At 38.2% G+C, this 11159-nt stretch overlaps 1 pseudogene; it reads right to left on the bottom strand.

Annotated features, from left to right (window-relative positions):
* Positions 1–10285: 10285 nt before the first annotated feature.
* Positions 10286–10452, bottom strand: LOC123592360 (annotated as a pseudogene).
* Positions 10453–11159: the final 707 nt, after the last annotated feature.

Genomic DNA, 11159 nt, shown 5'->3' with positions numbered 1-11159 from the left:
TTCTGTTGCATTCACAACTTGGTTAATTATTTTTTTTAATTTTTTTTTTTTTTTAGTGTTTATTTATTTTTGAGAGAGAGAGAGAGCAAGAGAAGGGCAGAGAGAGAAGGAGACACAGAATCCGAAGCAGGCTCCAGGCTCTGAGCTGTCAGCACAGAGCCTGTCACAGGGCTCGAACTCACGAATCGTGAGACCATGACCTGAGCCAAAGTCAGACACTTAACTGACTGAGCCACCCAGGCGCCCCACAACTTGGCTAATTATTTGATACAAAAGGCCTTGCTTTTGGCCTATCTTGGCTTTTTATATGCCTTTCTCACTAAGCTTAATCATTTTTAGCTTTTGCTTTAAAGTGAGACACATGTGGGGTGCCTGGGTGGCTCAGTCAGTTAAGGGTCGGACTCTTGATTTCAGCTCAGGGCATGGAGCCTGCTTAAGATTCTCTCTCTCCTTCTGCCCCTTCCCCACTTCCACTCCGTCTCTCACAAAAAAAGGGGGGGGGGCGCCTGGGTGGCTCAGTCAGTTGAGCATCTGACTCTTGATTTTGGCTCAGATCAAGATCCCAGGGTCATGCAGTAAAATGAAGCACAATAAAGTGAGACATACCTGTATATGTGTATATGCATAGAATACATTTTGAAGGATACACAAAACCATTTATAGTGATTGATTTGAGAAGGTGACTCTGGGTATAGAAGTCAGAGTAGGAGAGAGATTTTTCATTCTTTACTTTTGTACTGTTTGAATTTATCTTTTTGGATACATAAACATGTATAACTTAAAATTTTTTTTTAATTTATTTGAGAGAGAGCACGTGTAAGCAGGGGAGGGGCAGAGAGAGAGAGAGAGAGAGAGAGAGAGAGAGAGAGAGAGAAACTCAAGCAGGCTCAGCACTGCCAGTGTGGAGACCAATGTGGGCCTTGAAATCATGAACTGCAAGATCATGACCTGAGCTGAAACCAAGAGCCCCCCAGGCACCCCAACATATGTTATCTTTAAAGTAACTATGCATTGCAAAAAATAAAATTTAAATTGAAAATGACTGATAAATTAGGCTGAACTCTCTCATATTGACTATTACTATCTATCCCAAATAAAACAAAAAGAACACATCATTTAGAAAATAACATGTAAATATTTTCATATATACATATCTTTTTATAAATAATAAGGACATTTCTTATTTTGGGTAGATCAGTTTTTTTTCCCAGAAGCAGCACACCGCAATAGTGCTTAAGAGGCCTGGTTCTGATGCCAAACAGCTCGGAATCCAATCTTAGCTTTGCCACATTCTAGCTCTGCACCTTGGGTAAATTACTTAACCTGTCTAAGCTGCAATTTTTTTGTCTTTAAAATGTGGGAGAATAATAATGTATATTTTATAGGGCTGTTTATGAAAATGGAATGAAGTAAAATGGAAAAATGTGGTTACCCAGTGACAAATACAGGTAATGAGACACATTTAGAGAAGTTCTATTTGTGTAATTACCATCTAGTAATTTCCAGTCAGTGGTTGAATTTTGAGTCTCTCAAGGATGGCCAACCAAGTGAGAGCTGAGTGGGGTGTGGATCAAATGGCAGAGCTCTGCAGACAGCCCAGAAAAGACTGGGCTACCTCCTTCATTTACGTGTGTTTCTTTTTTCTTTTTAATTTAATTTTTATTTATTTTTAATTTTTTTAATTCTTATTTATTTTTGAGAGAGAGAGAGAGACATAGTGTGAGCAGGGGCCCTCACCCAGAGAGAGAGAGAGAGAGAGAGAGAGAGAGAATCCGAAGCAGGCTCCAGGCTCTGAGCTGTCAGCACAGAGCCCAATGCGGGGCTTGAACCTATACACCATGAGATCATGACCTGAGCTGAAGTATGACGCTTAACCGACTGAGCCACCCAGGTGCCCTTATGTGTGTTTCTTGATGCTCTTACCATTCATAGTTTTCCTATGTCTCACTTAAAAAGGTGGAAAGGACCATGGATTAAAGAGAAGGAGTAGAGTTCAAGCCTGACTGTCACCAATGAGCTGGGTGACATCAAGGCCGCGGTGTCTCCACTTGTAAAATGAGGAGACTGGCCCCAATGATCTTCAATGTTCTTTCAGGTTCTATGGAGATGACAATTTTTAATAACAAAACCCCCTACTTAGCCCTTGTGGTATCCATCAATTGTATATTCTGTGTTGCTTCATTCTGATGAACTCAGATTGGGAGGTGACAGAGAGCTTTGCAAAGCCTGAGCTAAAAATAACCTCTTCCCATAAATATTTTATTAGAGCTAGAGAACTAAATAAAATAAAGATAATTAAAAATCAGTATTAATGTCTGCTTCCTGATACTTTTCACTTTATTATTTATTTTGTGAAGAGACGTTCCCATCAGAAGTGGGTAAACTAAATTAAGAATGGAAATCCTTTGGAATTGAAATAAAACACACTGATTTAGATTACTAAAACCTACTAAAAATAAGACTAATATCTCCATTCAAGTGATACAGCACTTTTACTAGTTGTACTCACTTAGCTCACGTTTTCCAGCATTTTGCAGAAGTGTTATGCCTTACGCTTAACCATGATTAAAGTGCTCTACATTTGTGGAGCTGTCGTTTCACAGTCTATCAAGAAGTTTTACAGTCTGATAACTTATAACTCAAACATCTATCTGGCCAAAAACTTGATAATATACAATATAGCTCTTTTCTCTTGTCAAAAATGGTAAATTGATATTTGAGTGAAAGTCTAGTTTATGAAACAATTTTGCAAGTTAAGAAAAAAACTTTAATAGAAATGCAAAATAGGGTACTTTGTTCTGAAATGCTTCTAACTTTTTTTTTCCCACAATAGTGAGTTAGGCAATATTCAAAGAACTTCCTTATTTTAACTTTAAAACAACTTCTCTATATCAATAAGAAGGATTCTTTGTTTTTCACCAGAGAGTTTACTTTATTATTTGATATGCAACATGGCATTGGGCGTAAAGCAGGTTGTTTAACCAGGATATTGAAATCATGATAAAATACCAATTCATATTCTATAGGACCAATCTTTTATTCCACATAATGTGAAGCTCTCATTATATTTCTCATATAATATATTATGTGCATTTGGTTTTAGGAATTGGGACAGAAACAGAGGTAGCAAATTTCATTGTTTCAGAAACTAAAGGGAGAAATTTGAATTTTAATATAAATTCATTTTAGATATTTTAATATCATTTATTTTTAAAAAGATCAAATTGTTGTTTAGATTGAACTGCCTCATTTAGGTAGACTGGGGAAATTCCATATTGGCTCTTTCCTCCATATTCTGGAAAAGAACAATATAGTACAGTAAAACATTTCATTTCTCTCTGGAGTAGTAATGCTGAAGTGAGCCATTCATTCATTCATTCATTTATTCAACAATGATTTGTTGAGTACTTCCTATATGTGAGGCATTGTGTTGAGCCTCATAAGAAAGAAAAAGAAGGATATAACTGGGTACTCACATACAAACAATGTTAACCAATAATTATTTGTAGATGATGGGTCAAACACGAAGCACCAATAATGGATACTTTATTTATTTTATAATTTTTTAATGTGTATTTATTTGTTCTGAGAAGGAGAAAGAGAGTGTGAATGAACGAGAGTAGGACAGAGAGAGAGGGAAACAGAGATTCCCAAGCAGGCTCCATGCTGACAGTGCAATGTGGGACTTGAACTCACCAACAGTGAGATCATGACCAGAGCCAAAATCAAGAATATGATGCTTAACCAACTGAATCACCCAGGCTCCCTGGATACTTTAGTAGAGTAAAAAAAGATTGAGTAGGGGCACTAGAGCAGTCAGAGAAAGCTTTGCCCAGGAGTAAGATCCTGAAAAGATGGGTTGGGTTCAAATAGGAGGAAATAAATGGAGAAAGCATCCCAGGGAGGAGAGGCAATATACAAAATGGTATAGTGTCAGTCATGCAGAAGGTATGTCCAGAAGATATTAAAAAGGTTGCAGAGGACAAAATTTTATAATTACTTGAAGGGTGGCCAGTCTGTGGACCATTAGCATTAACATCCCCTGGGAGCTAGTAGAAACACAGGATCAGAATCTGATCTTGCATGTTCAAGGTCTTTGGGTGCTTTGTATATATGTTAAAGTCTGAGAAGCTCTAATGTGGTCCAATCCTTCATTTTGCAGAGGAAGAGAACTACAGAGCAGTAGGTGTCTTCTCTGATAATAGTGGTAAGCTTTACTTTGGAACTAAAATCTAGAGGGTCCTGGAAACAGTGAGTCCACCCCACCCCCCAACCTCAATTCACAATTTTTGCCTAAACTGGAGAGAGATAGTAAGTTGGATTGAACTGTGGAAGTTTTTGAATACCATGTTAAGAAGCTCAGGCCTCATCCATTTATGAATTCAACAAACATTTACTGAACTCCAACATGGTAACATTGGGGATACATAGAAGAGTAAGAAAGGCCTTGCCCTTAAGAACCCCACAGTCTTCTGTAAAAGTAAGTAACCAACAGTTATAAACATCTTTGTGCAATGAGTTTTAAAGGCTTATGATAGAGAGATTAACATGAGTTTTATTCAGTTAACGTTTATTGAGTACCTAGTACATGCTAGACTTTAATTAGATGCAAAATGGTGATGTTTAGGGGTATTTGAGAGTGGGGAGAAAAAGATGGACCAGTTAAGTGGTTACTGTCTAAGAGTAGGAAGTAAAGGAAGAATGGGAAGGGTTTGGTCACTGTGAAGGGCCAGAAGAAGGAGCACGTCTATATTAACTAGAGATGGTAAGACAAGATAGAATTTGGATCACTGAGCAAAGAAATAGGGAAGTTGGAAAAGTGAACCAGATTTAGGGGTGTTTGTTTTACTTTTCTTTTAGAAGAAAATATAGGTGTAAATCTTCATGAGTTTGGATTAGGCAGTAGATTCTTAGATTTGACATGCAAAGCACACTACAAAAGAAAAAATAGGTAAGACAGACTTCATCGAAATTAAAAGCTGTGCATCAAAGGACACTATCAACAAACTGAAAAGACAACTCACAGGATTGGAAAAGTATTTGTAATTATATATTTGATAAAGTTATAATATCCAGAATACATACAGAAAACTTTTACACCTCAACAATAAAAAAGACAAATAACTCGATTAAAAATTAGGCAGTGGATTTGAGTAGACATTTCTCTAAAGAAAATATAGATATTGCCAATAAGCACATGAAAAGGTGTTCAGCATCACTAGTCATCAGGAATACTTAAAAAAAATTATTAACATTTATTTATTTTTGAGAGAAAGAGAGTGTGAGCAGGGGAGGGGCAGAAAGTGAGGGAGACACAGAATTTGAAGCAGACTTCAGGCTCTGAGCTGTCAGCACAGAGCCTGATGTGGGTTCTGAGTTCAAGTCCCAGGTTGGGCTCCATGCTGGGTGTGGAGCCTACTCAGAAACAAACAAACAAACAAACAAACAAACAAACCCCAATGAGATACCATTTTACACCTATTAGGATGGCTAGAATTTAAAAAGTGGAAAAGAAGTATAGGTGAGTATGTGAAAAATAAGAACCTTGAAACATTCTTGATGCAAATGTAAAATCGTGGAAAACAGTTTCAGCAAACAATGCAGCTGGAAAACAGTTTGGTAGTTCCTCAAAAAGTTAAACATAGAAAAAAAAAGTTAAACATAAGAGTTACCATATGATTCAGCAATTCCATTCCTAGGTTTATACTCCACAAAACTGAAAACATATATTCCCACAAAAACTTGTACACAAACGTTCATAGCACCATTATTCAAATAGCCAAAAAACGAGGACAACTCAAATGTCCATCAACTGATGAATACACAAAACATGGCATATACAACAGAGTATTATTCAGTCATAGAAAGGAATGAAGTATTTGATAAATGCTATAACATGAATGAACTCTGAAAACATGCTAAGTAAAATAAGACAAATACTGGAAAAATGTTGTATGGTTCCACTTATATGAAATATCTAGAATAGGCAAACTCATAGAGACAGAAAATAGATTACAGGTTATAAGAGGCTAGGGGAGGGGTGGACTGGGAAGTTGTTATTGCTTAATGGGTACAGAGTTTTTGTTTAGGGTGATGAAAATGTTCTGAAATTTGGGTGATCTTTGCAAACCTTGTGAATATACTAAAAGTCACTTAATGTACATTTAAAAATTGTGAATTTTGGGGGTGCCTGGGTGTCTCAATCGGTTGAGCATCAGACTTTGTTCAGGTCATGATCTCACAGTTTGTGAGTTTAAGCCCCGCATCTGCCTCTCTGCTTCAGATCCTCGGTCCCGCTTTCTCTCTGCCCTTCCCCCGCTCATACTCTCTCTTTCTCTCCCTCTCTCAAAAATAAACAAACATTAAAATATTTTTAAAAATTGCGACTTGTAGGGGTGTCTGAGTGCCTCTGTCGGTTGAGTGTCTGACTCTTTTTTTTTTTTAATTTTTTTTTTTTTCAACGTTTATTTATTTTTTTGGGACAGAGAGAGACAGAGCATGAACGGGGGAGGGGCAGAGAGAGAGGGAGACACAGAATCGGAAACAGGCTCCAGGCTCTGAGCCATCAGCCCAGAGCCTGACGCGGGGCTCAAACTCCCGGACCGCGAGATCGTGACCTGGCTGAAGTCGGACGCTTAACCGACTGCGCCACCCAGGCGCCGCGAGTGTCTGACTCTTAATTTCGGCTCAGGTCATAATCAACAGTTTGTGAGTTCTAGCCCTGCGATGGGCTCTGTGCTGACAGTGCGGAGCCTGCTTGGGATTCTCTCGCTTCCTCCCTCTCTCTCTCTGCCCCTCCCTCACTTGAGTGCACTCTCTTTCTCTCTATCTCTCGAAATAAATAAACATTTAAAAATTGTGAATTTTATTGTATGTGAATTACATCTCAATAAACTTTAAAGAGAAACTCTTTAAAGTTGGCAATGTGCATGTCATTGAAAGGAAACATGTGAAATATAATCTAAATCTTGCTTTGTGAAAATCACACACCTAGTTATGATTTCAAAATGCTTCTTAGTTTATTTTGATTTTTATTTTTTAAGTAGTCTCCATGCCCAGTGTGGACCCCAGTGTGGGGCTTGAACTCACAACACTGAGATCAAGACCTGAGCTGAGATCAAGAGTCAGATGCCTAACTGAGCCACCCAGACACCCCAAAATGCTCCTTAGTTTAAAATACAATTATAAATACACAGTATGATAAGCCCTTTTGAAGCTTATATTTATCATATGCTTATTATATTTCACAGGTTTCTGCTTCATAGAATAAGATCTGAGTGAAAGAATGTAACTTCCACTAGGTAATGGAACATATAGAAATGTTTAGTTTCCAGCTTTGGAAACTACAGATTCTTGAGTCATGGTCATGTGTATGAATATCAATTTACCAAATGGATAGATCATGGTTCAGTTACAGAAAGCATCATAATCTAGTTACTCCAGGCCTGGAAGTCAAATGATTAGGGTTGCTTTCCTGGCTGTTTCTTAGGTTGTTTCTACTACATCTGTAATTGAGGTGGTTTTGAGGAATTGAGGTTCCTCCTAGCTTTAAAATTCTGAACTTACTTGATCTTATTGTGATTTTAGAGTCAAAGGAGTTTTGAGCTTGTATTGCTTGCTTGGACTGCATTAAAACATTCACATTTTAAAATTTAGTTAATTATTATTGGACCATAAGATTTGAAAAGGATTAAATTGTCCACTCAGCTTTTGATAAATTGGACCAATTGATCTCAGTCTATGGAGAATTAGTATGAAGCAATACCACCACCTGGTGGCTTCTTCTCAAATGTGACAACTTTTGTTTTTTTAAGTAGGCTCCACACCCATTGCGGGGCTTAAACTCACAGCCCTGAGATCAAGAGTTGGATGCTCTGCTGACTGAAGCAGCCAAGTGCTCCAACAACCTTCTTTATCTGAATATGATAGTTTGGCCTCTATCAAACTATGACAGGTGGTTTAGATATGCCTACTTTAGGAAACAAGTTTAATAATATTGCACAATATATGTTTACGTTAACTAATACTTATGGCATTGGCCTTAAAAACTTATCATTCAGCAAATTCTCTCAACAAATATGTTTAGTGCCCAAGTATTAGGACAAAGCAGTGAACAAAATAAACAAATATATTGGCATTCATAGATGTTACATTCTAGTGAGAGGAAGTAGACAAAATATAGGCATAATAGACAAGTAAATTATGTTTAGTGGCAAGTTCTTTTAAAAAATCAGGATGAGGATGGCACACCTGGGTGGCTCAGTTGGTTGGGTGTCTGGCTTCAGCTCAGGTCATGATCTCACAGCTTGTGAGTTCCGGCCCTGCATTGGGCTCTGTGCTGACAGCTCAGAGCCTGGAGCCTGCTTCGGATGTTGTCTCTCCCGCTCTCTGCCCCTCCCCAGCTCACACTGTCTCTGTCTCTTTCTAAAATAAATAAACGTTAAAAAATTTTTAAAAATCAGGATAAGGAGGATGTTGGGTGGGTTGCAGTTTTAAATAGGATGACATTTGAGCAACGACTTGAAAGGTGAGGTCAATTTTATGTGCTTATCTGAAGAATAAAATTACATAGACTTACAACTAAATATTTAGCCTTAATTCTAGCATGCTGCTATAATTCTGCTTCCTCAAGTATCTCTTTTTAGTAAGCAGGAACTGTAATACCAGGCCAATATTAATAGGAATGATTACATTTTGAAAAAGGACATTGAAAAAAAAAAAAAAAAGGAAGAAAAAAAAAAAAAGAAAAATGGTGTTGCCCTTAAGATAAGTATCTTTACTTTGTAATGTCTTTAGTTAATATCAGAAAAGAGACATAAAATGGTAGCTTTGTTATCTTACTTTTCACAACCTTACCTTTACACATTGAAGATTGTGTTCCTATGAAAGTAGGAACTGCTCTAGTCTTAGGAATTGAGAATTGAGAGAAGGGAAAAGGTAGAAGTGAGATACCACCAATAAATATTAGTTAAGTTTCCCTAAGCTGTTTATGGTTTTGTTATTTATAAATTTGCCAAGGTACTTTGTAAAATTATTCACACTTTTGGACTTAAACGCTCTTGGGTTAATGAGTGCCTCTGAAAGTTAGAACCTTGAGAGTAGGTACTGTTTTAGACTATGTTGTAGGTGTAGCATAAGGCCTTGAACACAGTAAGTGGTCAGAAAAGTTATTTTATTTGTCCTAAATCTACACTAGAAAAACTTTAAAGATAACATCCTAATATTTTGGGATTTTTCTTTAGGTCAAAGTTTGCTGAGAATGGAGAAGAGTTTTTGATGCAACCAGGAAATGAGATAAAATCTTAACAAAGAGTTAAATGGGTAAATGCAAAAAATAAAGTTTTGATCCAATTGCAGAGGGTTTTTTTTCCCTAAGTTTTATTTATTTATTTTGAGAGAGAGAGGGTGGGACAGAGAGAAAGACAGAGGGAGAGAGAGAATGCCAAGCAGGCTACTCACTATTAGAGCTGACCCCATGAGGGTTAATCTAACCATCCTGGTATCATGACCGGAGCCAAAATCAAGAGTGGGATGCTTAATGGACTGAGCCACACAGGCTCCCCTTTTGTTTGTGTTTTATCATATTATTGTTTCCAAAGTGACTTCTAATTAGGTGCTTAATACACATTATGAAAGGCTGACATGCCATCCAATAGTATTAACAATGGTTTTAAATTTGTAGATAGCACTTCAATTCACACAGTGTCTTCACATAGGTAGGTCTCGTTTGCTTATTTGGTTCAGAATATACACTGCAAATATAAAGTTTACAGCATAACTTTCCTTTTAGTTCCTCTTTTTTAAATGTTTGTTTATTGGTGGGGGGGGGGGGAGAGAAAAGAGAGTGCACTGGGAAGGGGCAGAGAGAGAGGACACAGAATCTGAAGCAGGCTCCAGGCTCTGAGCTGTCAGCACAGAGCCCCATGCCAGGCTCTAACTCAAGAACTTCTCAGTATCATTACCTGATCAAAGTCATACGCTTAACCGCCTGAGCCACCCAGGCGCCCTTCCTTTTAGTTCTTTAAAGGGAATTTGTATTTTCACAGAACTACATCCATTATACTGGAAATCTGACATGGACAAAATTTTAAGTAGCAATGGTCAAGATTTGCCAATCTTGACAATCGAATCTTGACAAGCTTGTCAATGCTAATATTGACAAGCTAATTTTGGCAAAGACAGGCAGGGGAAGAGGATGAAGAACAGGAGAAAAAGGTCAGTGGAATCCCAGCCCACTGAAGTCCAACAGCTGGCACATTATAATGCTTACAACACACAGCCTTAAAAAAGGTCCAGGTGTTCAGATAAAGAGTCGCTCAACTCTCTCCTTCTCAAAACAACAAAGATAAAAAAACAAATAAAACCTTCCCTTGCAAGAAAAATTCTGTGAATTTATTAAACTGATAAGAACAGATGCTACACTTGATCTTAGCCAAAAGGCCGAGAAGCGATTTTGTGAATTTATAATTTAGAAGCGGGGAAGGGAGGCGAGGGCAACAGGTAGGTCTAGTTTCAATGCCCAGGCAGCTGGAGAGGTCTGAAAATTGAAACAAAAGTCAGTCCATAAACTTCTGTTGAATGGATGAAAATCTCTATTATAAATAAAAACATAAAATGCCAAAACCATATTTGGAAGGAGACCCAAGAAAGAGTTTACAATGGTGACTTCTAGGGAGAACTGTGGTATTGTGGCTACGGATCGGTTTACTTTTTTGTGTACCTTTACGAATTAAGACACGCACGCTCAACCTTTAAAAAAATTACAGTCTAGGAGAATCCCTTCTTCCCATCGTCCAAGTACTGCTTCCTTTCTCCCAATACAATTCCCTGTCAAAACCGGCATTACTGTCGACAGACGCCCCTGGAAGGAACCAGCCCGCCCGCACTGCCAAGCACACAAAACTGGTCAGGTGCTCAGAATTAGGTGGAAGAACGGAGTGAAGGGCTCTAACGCTGACCCAGCACGCCAATGCGACACTAAAAAACTCCAGTTAGCGACCTCAGGCGTAAGGCTGCTTTGCATTGGCGGCGCGGGGCTCTTCCTATTATTATTACGTAGTCCTATTTCCGTGTGGGAGAGAGAACCCAAGGAAAGATGCTTCGCCCCCGCAGGACGCTTCAGGACCTGCAACTTCTGCCACGCTGCACCCGATGCCTGC

This window comes from Leopardus geoffroyi, chromosome B4 (assembly GCF_018350155.1).
Source record: "Leopardus geoffroyi isolate Oge1 chromosome B4, O.geoffroyi_Oge1_pat1.0, whole genome shotgun sequence".
In the NCBI taxonomy this organism is placed as follows: domain Eukaryota; kingdom Metazoa; phylum Chordata; class Mammalia; order Carnivora; family Felidae; genus Leopardus; species Leopardus geoffroyi.
Note: the sequence above shows the minus strand (reverse complement) of the source record. Positions and strands in the feature narration are given on the sequence as shown.